Genomic DNA, 13509 nt, shown 5'->3' on the forward strand with positions numbered 1-13509 from the left:
TGGGAGGCCGAGGCGGGTGGATCACGAGGTCAAGAGATCGAGATCCACCCGCCTCGGCCTCCCAAAGTGCTGGGATTACAGGCTTGAGCCACCGCGCCCGGCATCATCCACCTTTTAAAGCCTGCTTCTGTTAATGGAACACAGTCTTTCTCCATCAGGCCTTGTTCCATTGCTGATGAGGAACTGTGATCCCCTGTAGAGGGAGAGGCGTTCTGATTTTCGGTATTCTCAGCCTTTTTAGGCTGGTTTCTTCCCTTCGTTATAGATTTATCCATCTGTGGTCTTTATAATTACCGTCTTTATAGTTGGGTTTCTGAATGGACGTCCAACTTGTTGATTCCCGGCGCTAAAATCTGAGCAACCCACTGGGCCTGCCAAAACAGCGGCGTTAAGATTGATGGTGCTTTTCTGACTCTGCACCAAGAACTGCCACACCAAGGCAGCAGCAAAATCGCCTCGCCGGCCACAAGAGTCGCTCTGGCGACCCGTGGGGCTCCTCCGCTGGAAATCACCTGGTGCGTGAGCAGCAAAAATTGATCTGAAAGTGTGGCGTCCTCTCGTTCTCTGAGCTTTCAGTGGGAGCTACAGTCCCGAGCTGCTAGTGATCCGCCTGACTAATTTTTGTATTTTTAGTAGAGATACGGCTTCACCATGTTGGCCAGGCTGGTCTCTAATTCCTGACCTCAGGTGATCCACCCACCTTGGCCTCCCAAAATGCTGGGATTACAGGCATGAGCAATTGCACCCAGCCTATCATGAATGTTCTTAATGGCATCTAAAATTGTGAATTCTTTCCAGAAGGCTTTCAATTTTACTGCACCCAGATTCAGCAGAGGAATCAATATTCATGGCAATTATAGCCTTACAAAATGTATTTCTTAAATAATAAGACTTGAAATTTGAATTTCCTTCCTGATCCATGGGCTACAGAAGAGATGTGTTAACAGGCATAAAGACAACATCAATATCCTTGTGTATCTCCATCAGAGCTCTTGGGTGACTAGGTATATTGTCAATGAGCAGTAATATTTTGAAAGAAATACGTTTTTCTGAGCAGTAGATCTTAACAGCGGGCCTAAAATATTCAGTAAATCATGCTGTAAACACATGTTCTGTCCTCCAGGCTTGGCTGTTCCATTTATAGAGCACATGCTGAATAGATTTAGCATCATTCTTAAGGGCCCTAGGATTTGGGGAACGGCATTTGTGCTTGGCTGCACCAGCTTTGTCCCTGGGTCCATCCTCCTAATCGTAGCCTACAGTGCTGGTAGGCGTATCATTAGGACTAAGGTTTACCTAAGGGGTGACTACTTGAAAGCAAATGGTAAAACTTAGACATGCCCCAATGTCCATGAATGCATGTGAGGCCTTTCATGTTGTGAGACAATGGAGGAGGCAGCAGGGAGAAAAATAAGGGGTGGACTGTGGGTGGAGGTTGGAGGTGGAAGTTCAGCTCTCCCCACACTGCCAAATCCCAGGGGAAAACCAGAAACCTCAAAATTGTAAATTTTCACTTGGCCTTCCAGGTTATGATGAAGGCAAATTTGGCAATGCAGGAGAATGGTACCTATTTTACTGAATAGTTTATTATCTGTTTAGACAATGGATATGTGAGCATCCTTTTTTTTTTTTCCTGCCCTGCCCCTGGCCTCACAAATGTTAGTGGCAGGCCTACACAAGGAAGGCAAACCTTAAGTGAGATCAAGAGTCCTGTGGAGCCGGATCTGGACAGAATGAAATCTCAGCAGGAATGTGCAAAAATTCTGGCAAGGCTGTGCAATGTGTGGTTTAGCTGACATCTGGGTTACATTTAAATATTTGGAAAATATCAAAATCAGATAAGGCAAAGTATGATAACACTGTACTCCATAAAAAGATGGCCTCATCCCCAGAAAACTTACAGTCGAATTAAAGAAGACGTAAACAAAGTCAAAACTACATTGGCAACAATTTATTTTATATTTTAAAGGATGAGCAGGACTAATTAATGCACAAGCAAATTACATAACACCTAAAACATCCAGAGTATTACATCTTATTTTAGTTTTCCAGCTAATAGAGAAATGGTAAAAAACAGAGAATTGCCAGATATTATCTCGGTGGTCTGTCCCTGAATTTTGAACCCAAAGGGTTAGATGAGATGAGATTATGATACCAGTCACATCTCCGTGTACACAGAAAACCGTGGTGCCATATTTTCTTCACAAGGCCATAGGAAGTCCTGACCAGCCAAATTTAGATCATACTTGCTTTGAGTGCCCATCAGATTTTTTTTCTTATTGGCTAACTTTGGTGGCAATTAGAGACCAAGTTCGGCCAGGTTAATTGTGGGCAGCATGCAATATACAGAGCATTGGTACAGAAGCCGAACTCCCTGAATGTTAGTCTCAACTCTGAACTCTAACAAGCTTTGTGACCTTAGGAGGCCATGAAACCTCTCTGTGACTCATCTTTTTTATTTTATTTTATTTTATTTTTGAGACAAGATCTCACTTTGTTGCCCAGCCTGGAAGGCAATGGCACAATCATAGTTCACTGCAGCCTCAAACTCCTGGGCTTAAGCCATCCTCCTGCCTTAGCCCCCCAATAGCTAAACTACAGCCCTGCACCCCCATACCTGGCTAATTTTTTTTATTTTTTGCAGAGATAGGGGGGCAGTCTCTCTATGCTGCCCAGGCTGATCTCGAATTCCTGGCCTCAATCAATCCTCTGGCCTTGGCCTCCCAAAAAGTTGGTATTACAGGCATGAGCCACTGTGCCCAGCCCTTCATCTTTAAATGAACATGATTATTAAGCCTTAGGCATAAACATTCTATGGAATATATGAGTATGCTATTATTTCCTCTCTTTAAGTAAAGCTGCTAATGGCATTATTTTCTATCACCAAAAGAACTGACATTTATATCACAGATTAAAGGAGGACACAAAGCCAATTCTCATTTCTACTGGGGGTAATATTGAAATGAGTTCAGAAGGAATCTGTATCAGTTATAATTTATTGAGTTGGAATTAGAAACTTCATGGATAAGCAAGGTTTTTAGGTTCGCTTCTTCCTCTGTTTAATTCAACAGAAGACGATGCTTGCCCTTCTCAGTTGCTTGTCTGAAGTCTAGGACCTTGTTTTAATTTCCCAAGGACCCCCATAAGGTAAGTATTATTATTCTCCTCTATTAACTATAAGTACCTGCTTCATGAAGTTGTGAATTTAAAATAAAACCATGTATAAAAAAGTACTCAGCAAGATCCCTGGTACATAATAAGCAATAAATGTTAGCTATTTTATATACATTCATATGTATATATTTATATCTGTTTATTATGCGTATCTCCTTTTTACTATGCCTAATGTATTACATATGTTTTATTATCTGCACTAGTTGCTTTCAAATTGTGCTCCAAAGAAACAAAGGTTTTCATGTGATCTATAAACAATGAAATATTTGTCACTAATTATGAAAATTAATGAGGAGTATACTTAATGATTTTTAAAAATACATTTTATTCATTGCATGTTCTATGTCAGACTGCTAGAAACATGCATTTTGCTGCTAAAACTGGATTTTAAAACCACTGCTATATTTCAATCCATTAATTTTACTGATTATAAAACGAAAACACAGAGAGCTGAACTTTTTTACCTTTTGGCTTTGTTCAAACCTTAATATATCTGTTAGGACATATTCAATTGCAAATAATGGAAAATCCAAATTAACTGGTTTAAATAAGGAAGGCAAATTATCAATAACATAACTAACAGGCAGGTCCAAAAATATCATCTAACTCAAGGTTGGCTTTATTCCACAACTTAATAACATCATCACGGCCTGTCTCATCTGCTTTCCTCTGTGAGTTTCACCCTATACATGGCTTCCTTCGTGGATGCAACATGGCTGCAACTGTTCCAGGCTTTGAAACCATCCCAGGTCATTTACAAAGAGAGCATGTTTGAATGTCAGCATTCCAAGTAAGAATTTTAACATTTACCCTCATCGAATTAGTGTGAGTCTGAACCAATTACTGTTTCCTAAAGAACTGAATATGTCCTCCAGGGGACACCCTGGAAGTTGAGTTGGGTGTTGCTCAGCTTCCTCCAAAGCACACTGGCTTATGTGCTCAAACAAAAGCCTGGGTATGCTTAGAAAGGAGGAAGAGGGAATGATCACTTGGTAGACAACCAAGAAATATGTCCTACGCTATGTGATTTTGGGTAAATTACTTCCCTTCTCTTACATATAAAACAAGTATTGGATTTGATGAGTGATTGCAAATGTGAATATGCAGCTGGGCTCGGTGGCTCACACCTGTAATCCCAGTACTTTGGGAGGCTGAGGAAGGTGGATCACCTGAGGTCAGGAGTTCGGGATCAGCCTGACCGACATGGTGAAACCCCCATCTTTACTAAAATACAAAAATTGGCTAGGCATGGTGGCGATCACCTATAATCCCAGCTACTCAGGAGGCTGAGGCAGGAGAATTGCCTGAACCCAGGAGGCGGAGGCTGCGGTGAGCCGAGATCGCGCCATTGCATTCCAGCCTGGGTAACATGAGCGAAACTCCGTCTCAAAAAAAAAAAAAAAAAGAAATTGCTTGAACATGGGAGGCAGAGGTTGCAGTGAGCTGAGATAGTGCCACTGCACTCCAGCCTGAGCAATAAAGTGAGGCTCGATCTCAAAAAGAAAAAAAAAAAGAAGTTGGTAAATATAATTTCCTAAATTTAAGCTCTTTTATCTAATTTCAGCAGAACTTTTGAAGCATTATCTCTAAATAATGATTTGTAATTGAACATGCCCCAGAGGCACACGCAAGTAGGAGAATATACAATTTGTCACATAGAATATGAGTCAGCAAGAAAGCTAAATAAAACAGGGATCAGTACCAACTTGCCCAGTTGCTCAGCCTTCCACAGTGGCATGGGGCCATCTCTGAATTTAGCTTCCCTGTAAATAGCCACCTAATTCCAGAACCTCACATAAAGGAAGTTGGCACATTATTTGTTGGGCAACAGTGGCATAGTGAGGGTAAAAGGCCCCAGGCACAATATAAAATATCTGTGCCTTCACTATTTCAATGCTGCTGCTTGAAATGCTAGATTTTGTAGCATCTAGTTCCTTGTGGACTTTCATAAATCAGATCCCTATGTGTCTCAGTGTGACCCACCTTCTTTGTTCTCTGATTGTCAGTGTCTGGCAGAAATGATACCCTCAAAGAACTATTATTGAAGAACAAAATTCTACTATCATCCAATTATAAGTTCACAACTTCTTCTCCTTTGTTTAAAAAACAGGATCTGGCTCTGTTGCCTAGGCTGGAGTGCAGTGGCACGATCTCACTCACCACAAACTCTGCCTTCAGGACTCAAGCGATTCTCATGCCTCACCCTCCTGAGTAGCTGGGACTACAGGCATGAGCCACCATGCCCAGCTAATTTTTGTATTTTTAGTAGATGTGGGGTTTCACCATGTTGGTCAGGCTGGTCTCGACCTCCTGACCTTAGGTGATCTGCCTGCCTCGACATCTCAAAGTTCTGGGATTACAGTCATGAGCCACTATGCTCAGCCGCATTCACCAACTTCAATATTCTTGTATTTTAGAATTTGGTGTTTAGGGGGCAATAGGATAGTCATGGTGGATGGGAGGCAAGACTAGAGGCAGAGCAGTTCCGGAGGCTTGCACTGTGAATTTTAGCTCCAGATTGACTACAAGAACAAACCAGCAATCCCTAGAGGACCCACAGACCCTCTGAAAGAAGCAGACTGCTCCTGAAGGACCCAGGAGACACCCCAAATATTGTGAGCACCCCAACTGTGGAAGTGGGAAAGGGAGAGCCTCCTCTCCCAAACACACACCCCCACTGGAGAAACTGAAGGTCTGTTTGTAGGAGAGGTTTCCAACTTACCTGGAGCTGAGTCAATTTAGAGAGCCAAGCAAAATACAGGGGTAGAGTAAGTAGCAGAAAGGCCCTGGGAGCTCACTGCGTCCCCAAGCAGGCCATTTCTGACTGGCACCATTGGGATGCATCGGCAGGGCAGACAGAGGAGCGGGGTTGTGGGGGTAAAACTACACAGGGAGAAGGAAATCTCTAGGTGAACTGTGCAACAATTTGAGTGGGGCAAGGAGCCTCCTGGCCAGAACTTGAGGGAGGGTGCAAACCCAGTGTGCAGACTCCAGGCGGGGGAAGAACCAACCCCTTTCCTTTCACAACTGAGAGGTGGGTAGCCTGATGCAAGTTTTCAAGCCCATCTCGCCCTCTGCCTGGAAACAGATTTAGGTCTGTTATGGGGTGGGCACAATGGAGTGAGACTAGGCCTTCAATTTGCATGGGAGTCAGGCGAGGCCTATGACTGCTGGCTTTCCCCCAACCTGCATGACTCAGCAGAGGCAGCCATAATCTTCCTAGGTATACAACTCCAGTGACATGGGAATCTCACCCCTATCTGCCACAGCAGCCACAGTAACACCTGCCAAGGAGAGTCTGAGCTCAGACACGCCTAGCCCTGCCCTCAACTGATGGTCCTTACCTACCCATCCTGGTAGCAGAAGACAAAGGGCATATAATCTTCGAAGTTCTAAGGCCCCACCCACCACAGTCCTTCTCCATACTACCATAGCTGATGCTCTCTGGAAAGCACCACCTCCCAGTAGGAGGCACAAAATAGAGCATTAAACTACCAAAGCTAAGAAGCCCATTGTACCACCCCGCCACCTCCACCAGAACATGCGCTGGCATCCACAGCTGAGAGACTTGTAGACAGTTCACATCACAGAACTCTGTGCAGACAACCCCCAGTACCAGCCCAGAGTCAGGTAGATTTGCTGGGTTTCTAGACCCAGAAGAGAAACAATAATCACTACAGTTCAGCTCATAGGAAACCACATCCATAGGAAAAGTGGGAGAGTTTTACTACATCAAGGGAACACCCCATGGGACAAAAGAATCTAAATAACAGCCTTCAGCCCAAAACCTTCCCTCTAACAGAACCTGTGCAATTGAGAAGGAACCAGAAAACCAACCCTGGTAATATGACAAAAAAAGGCTCCTTAACACCCCCCAAAATCACACTAATTCACCAGAACTGGATCCAAACCAAGAAGAAATCCCTGATTTACCTGAAAAAGAATTCAGGAGGTTAGTATTAAGCTAATCCGGGAGGCACTAGAGAAAGGCAAAGCTCAGTGCAAGGAAATCAAAAAAACAATACAAGAAGTGATGGGAGAAATATTCAAGGAAATAAATATCTAATGAAAAAAACAATCAAAAATTCAGGAAATATTGGACACACTTATAGAAATGCAAAATGCTCTGGAACCTCTCAGCAATAGAACTGAACAAGCAGAAGAAAGAAATTTAGAGCTCAAAGACAAGGTCCAACAAAGACAAAGAAAAAAAGAATAAGAAAATATGAACAAAGCCTCCAAGAGGTCTGAGATTATGTTAAATGACCAAACCTAAGAATAATTGGTGTTCCTGAAGAAGACAATTCTAAAAGCTTGGAAAACATATTTGGGGGCAATAATCAAGGAAAACTTCCCCAGCCTTGCTAGAGACCTAGACATCCAAATACAACAAATACAAAGAACACCTGGGAAATTCATCACAAAAAGATTATAACCTAGGCACATTATCATCAGATTATCCAAAGTGAAGACAAAGGAAATAATCTTAAGAGCTGTGAGACAGAAGCACCAGGTAAACTATAAAGAAAACCCTATCAAATTAACAGCAGATTTCTCAGCAGAAACCTTACAAGCTAGAAGGGATTTGGGGTCCTATCTTCAGCCTCCTCAAACAAAACAATTATCAGTCAAGAATTTTGTATCCAGCAAAACTAAGTATCATATATGAAGGAAAGATACAGTCTTTTTCAGACAAACACATGTTAAGAGAATTTGCCACTACTAAGAACTGCTAAAATGAAGCTCTAAATCTTGAAACAAATCCTGGAAACACATCAAAACAGAACATCTTTAAAGCATAAACCACACAGGACATATAAAACAAAAATATAAGTTAAAAGCAAAAACAACAACAAAAAAAAACAAAGCACACAGGCAATAAATAGCACGGTGAATGCAATGGTACCTCACATTTCAATACTAACATTGAATGTAAATGGCCTAAGTGCTCCACTTAAAAGATACGGAACTGCAGAATGGATAAAAACTCACCAACCAACTATCTGCTGCCTTCAGGAGACTAACCTAACATATAGGGACTCATATAAACTTAAAGTAAAGGGGTGGAAAAAGGCATTTCTGGACACAAAAGTGAGCAGGGATAGGTATTCTTATATCAGACAAAACAAACTTTAAAGCAACAGCAGTTAAAAGAAACAAACAGGGACATTATATAATTGTAAAAGGCCTTGTCCAGCAGGAAAATATCACAATCCTAAACATACATGCACCTAACACTGAAGCTCCCAAATTTATAAAACAATTACTAATAGACTGGAAAAATGAGATAGACAGCAACACAATAATAGTGGGAGATTTCAATACACCACTGACAGCAGTAGATAACTCATCAAGACAGATAGTCAACAAAGAAACTGGATTTAAACTATACTTTGGAACAAATGGACTTAACAGATATATACAGAACATTTCATCTAATAGCTGCAGAATACACATTATATTCAATAATGCATGGAACCTTCTCCAAGATAGACCATATGATAGGCCATAAAACAAACATCAATAAATTTAAGAAAATTGAAATTATATAAGCACTCTCAGACCTCAGCAAAATAAAACTGAAAATCAACTCCTAAAGGAACGTTCAAGACCATGAAAATACATGGAAATTAAATAACCTGCTCCTGAATGAACATTGGGTCAAAAATGAAATCAAGATGGAAATTAAAAAATTCTTCAGGCTGTACAACCATAATGATACACCCTCCCAAAACCTCTAGGATACAGCAAAGGTGGTGCTAAAAGGAAATTTGTAGCCCTAAATGCCTACATCAAAAAGTCTGAAAGAGCACAAACAGACAATCTAAGGTCACACCTCAAGGAACTAGAGAAACAAAACTAAACCAAACTGAAACCCAGCAGGAAAGAGGAGATAACCAAGATCAGAGCAGAACTAAATGAAATTGAAATTAAAAAAAATACAAAAGATAAATGAAACAAAAAGCTGGTTCTTTGAAAAGATAAATAAGATTGCTAAACCATTAGAAAGATTAACCAAGAAAAAAAGAGAGAAAATCCAAATAACCTCACTAAGAAATGAAACAGGTGATATTACAACTGACACCACTGAAATACAAAAGATCATTCAAGGCTACTATGAACACCTTTACACACATAAACTAGAAAACCTTGAAGGGATGGATAAATTCCTGGAAAAATATAACCCTCCTAGCTTAAATCAGGAAGAATTGGATACCCTGAACAGACCAATAACAAGCAGTGATATTGAAATGGCAATTTAAAAATTACCTACAAAAGAAAGCCCAGGACCAATTGGATTCACAGCAGAGTTCTACCAGTCAAAGAAAAATTGGCACCAATCCTTTGACACTATTGCACAAGATAAAGAAAGAAGGAACCCTCCCTAATACATTCTATGAAGCCAGCATCACCCTAATACCAAAACCAGGAAAGGCATAACCAAAGAAGAAAACTACAGACTGATATCCTGGATGAACACAGATGTTGAAATCCTTAACAAAATGCCACCTAACTGAATCCAACAACATATCAAAAATATAATCCACCATGATCAAGTAGGTTTCATACCAGGGATTTAACATACACAAGGATTTAACATACACAAGTCAATAAATGTGATACATCACATAAATAGATTTAAAGACAAAAAAGTCACATGATCATCTCAATAGATGCAGAAAAAGGATTCAACAAAATCCATCATCCCTTTATGATTAAAACTCCCAGCAAAATAGGCATACAAGGGACATTCCTTAATGTAATAAAAGCCACCTATGACAAACCCACAGCCAACATAATACCAAATGGGTAAAAGTTGAAAGCATTCCTTCTGAGAACTGGAACAAGACAAGGATGCCCACTCTCACCACTCCTCTTTAAAGTACTGGAAATCCTAGCCAGAGCAATTAGACGAGAGAAAGAGATAAAAGGCATCCAGATCAGTAAAGAGGAAGTCAAACTGTCACTGTTTGCTGACAATATAATTGTTTACCTTGAAAACCCTAAAGGCTCCTCCAGAAAGCATACAAGATTAATGTACACCAATCAGTAGATCTTCTATACAACAGTAGTGACCAAGTGGAGAATCAAATAAAGAACTCAACCCTTTTATAATAGCTGCAAAAAATAAAAAATAAAATACTTAGAAATATACCTAACCAAGAAGTCAAAAGACCTCTACAAGGAAAACTACAAAACACTGCTGAAAGAAATCATAGACAACACAAACAAATGGAAGCACATCCCATGCTCAGGTGTGAGTAGAATCAATATTGTGAAAATGGCCCTACTGCCAAAAGGAATCTACAAATTCAAAGAAATCCCCATCAAAATACCACCACCATTCTTCACAGAATTAGAAAATCAATTCTGAAATTCATATGGAACCAAAAAAGAGCCCACATAGCCAAAGCAAGACTAAGCAATAAAAACAAATCTGGAGGCATCACACTACCTGATTTCAAACTATAAGGCCATAGTCACCAAAACAGTGTGGTACTGGTATAAAAATAGGCACATAGACCAAAGGAACAGTATAGAGAATCCAGAAATAAACCCAAATACTTACAGCCAACCGATCTTCAACAAAGCAAACACAAACATCAAGCGGGAAAAGGACACTCTTTTTAACAAATGGTGCTGGGATAATTGGCTAGCCACATGTAGGAGAATGAAACTGGATCATCATCTCTCATCTTATACAAAAATCAACTCAAGATGGATTAAGAACTTAAACATAAGACCTGAAACTACAAACATTCTAGAAGATAACATTGGAAAAACCCTACTAGACATTGGCTTAGGCAAGGATTTCATGACCAAGAACCCAAAAGCAAATGCAATAAAAACAAAGATAAATAATTGGGACTTAATTAAACTAAAGAGCTTTTGCACAGCAAAAGGAAGAGTCAGCAGAGTAAACGGACAACCCACAGAGTGGGAGAAAATCTTCACAATCTATACATCTGACAAAGGACTAATATCCAGATTCTACAAGGAACTCAAACAACTCAGCAAGAAAAAAAACAATCCCATCAGAAAGTGGGCTAAGGGCATTAACAGACAATTCTCAAAAGAAGATATACAAATGGTCAACAAACATATGAAAAAATGCTCAACATCACTAATGATGAGGGAAATATCACCATCATTCTTCACAGAATTAGAAAAACAATTCTGAAATTCATATGGAACCCAAAAAAAAGCCCTAGTAGCCAAAGCAAGACTAAGCAGAAATGCAACACTACCTTACTCCCGCAAGAGTGGCCATAATCAAAATATCAAAAAACAATAAATGTTGGTGTGGATGCGGTGATTAGGGAACACATCTACACTGCTGGTGGGAATGTAAACTAGTATGGCCACTATGGAAAACAGTGTGGAGATTCCTTAATGAACTAAAAGTAGAACTATGATTTGATCCAGCAATCCCACTACCAGGCATCTACCCAGAGGAAAAGAAGTCATTATACGAAAAAGATACTTGCACACACAGGTTTATAGCAGCACAATTCACAATTGCAAAATGGTGGAATCAACCCAAATTCCTATCAATCAATGAGTGGATAAATTTTGGTATATATGTATATATATGATGGAATACTACTGAGCCATAAAAAGGAATGAATTAACAGCATTTGCAGTGACCTGAATGAGATTGGAGACCATTATTCTAAGTGAAGTAACTCAGGAATGGAAAACCAAACATTGCATGTTCTCACTGATATGTGGGAGCTAAGCTATAAGGAAGCAAAGGCATAAGAATGATACAATAGACTTTGGGAACTTGAAGGGGGACAGAAGGGGAGGGGCAAGGGATAAAAGACTACAAGTATGGTTCAGTGTATACTGCTTGGGTGATGGGTGCACCAAAATCTCACAAATCACCATTAAAGAACAACAAAATTAGCCAGGTATGGTGGCACATGTCAGTAATCCCAGCTACTCAAGTGGCTGGGGCACAAGAATCACTTGAACCCGGGAGGCAAAGGTTGCAGCGAGTCAAGATCTTGTCACACTATACCCCAGCCTGGGTGACAGAACAAGATTCTGTCAAAAAAAAAAAGGAATAACTATAATCACAAATATCTGTTAATGATACACAATATAAAAAGAAGCAAACTCTGGCTACAAGAACACAAAGTATGAATGTATGTGGGAAGGACAAAAGTGTATAGTTTTTGTATATAATTAAAGTTAAATTGTTGCAAACATAAAATAGGCAGATATATCTAGCTACAAGATATTTGATTCCAGATTCCTTCCTTCCTTCCTTCCTTCCTTCCTTCCTTCCTTCCTTCCTTCCTTCCTTCCTTCCTTCCGTCCGTCCGAGTCGAACTTCTGTCACCCAGGTTGGAGGTGCAGTGGTGTGATCTTGGCTCACCACAACCTCTGCCTCCTGGGTTCAAGCAATTCTCGTGCCTCAGCCTCCCGAGTAGCTGGGATTACAGTTGTGCACCACCAAGCCTGGCTATTTTTTTTTTTTTGTATTTTAGTTGACATGGGGTTTTGAACTGGTCTTGAACTCCTGGCCTCAAGTGATCCTATCCTCCTCAGCCTCCCAAAGTGCTGAGATTACAGGCATGAACCACCGTACCCAGCCTATAATGTCTTCTTGAGGCCTGATTGGCAGGCTCCCTGAGATACGTTTCAGACTACCTTCCCAGGTGTTTCTTTCTTCCTAATAGTTCTCTGATATCAACATTTGTATCTCAATTCTCTAAGTGCACCCCAGGTAGGGTTCTACTTGGAGCACACTCAGTGTGGCCTACCAGACATCATGGGTGTATTCCCTGCTGGAAACTTGTACATGATCTTGATCATCTTCAAGCTGACTGTCAGCATGTTAACCCTGTTCAAAGAACAGCTTACTGTCTGGGACTTAATTTTTTTTTATTTTTCTTTTCTTTTCTTATTTTTTTTCTGGTGATTGAGATGGAGTTTCGCTCTTGTTGCCCAGGCTGGAGTGCAATGGCACGACCTTGACTCACTGCAACGTCCACCTCCTGGGTTCAAGCGATTCTTTTACCTCAGCCTCCCTAGTAGCTGGGATTACAGGCATGCACCACCACACCCAGCTAATTTTGTATTTGTAATAGAGACGGGGTTTCCTCATGTTGATCAGGCTGGTCTTGAACTCCCCACCTCAGGTGATCTGCCTGCCTCAGCCTCCCAAGGTACTGGGATTACAGGTGAGAGCCACCGTGCCCAGCCATATTCTTATTCAAAGAAAATGAGAAGCATGATGATGAAGTGGGAGAGTCCTTAAATGACAAACACTAACGAACCAGGGCTTCCACAGCAGCCCCTATGCAGGGCATATTGGTAAATGCT

The 13509-nt window shown here is 40.8% G+C and overlaps 1 long non-coding RNA gene across 1 annotated transcript in view; it reads left to right on the forward strand.

Moving 5' to 3' along the window:
* Positions 1–3302, forward strand: part of LOC116555137 — a 45426-nt gene extending 42124 nt beyond the window's left edge. The window contains exon 3 of the long non-coding RNA XR_004270397.1: positions 3072–3302. This is a non-coding gene — a long non-coding RNA (uncharacterized LOC116555137). The remainder of the gene's footprint in view (positions 1–3071) is intronic.
* The last annotated feature ends 10207 nt before the right edge of the window (positions 3303–13509 follow it).

Source organism: Sapajus apella, unplaced genomic scaffold, assembly GCF_009761245.1.
Source record: "Sapajus apella isolate SASKATOON/1434 unplaced genomic scaffold, GSC_monkey_1.0 scaffold14, whole genome shotgun sequence".
Taxonomy (NCBI): Eukaryota; Metazoa; Chordata; class Mammalia; order Primates; family Cebidae; genus Sapajus; species Sapajus apella.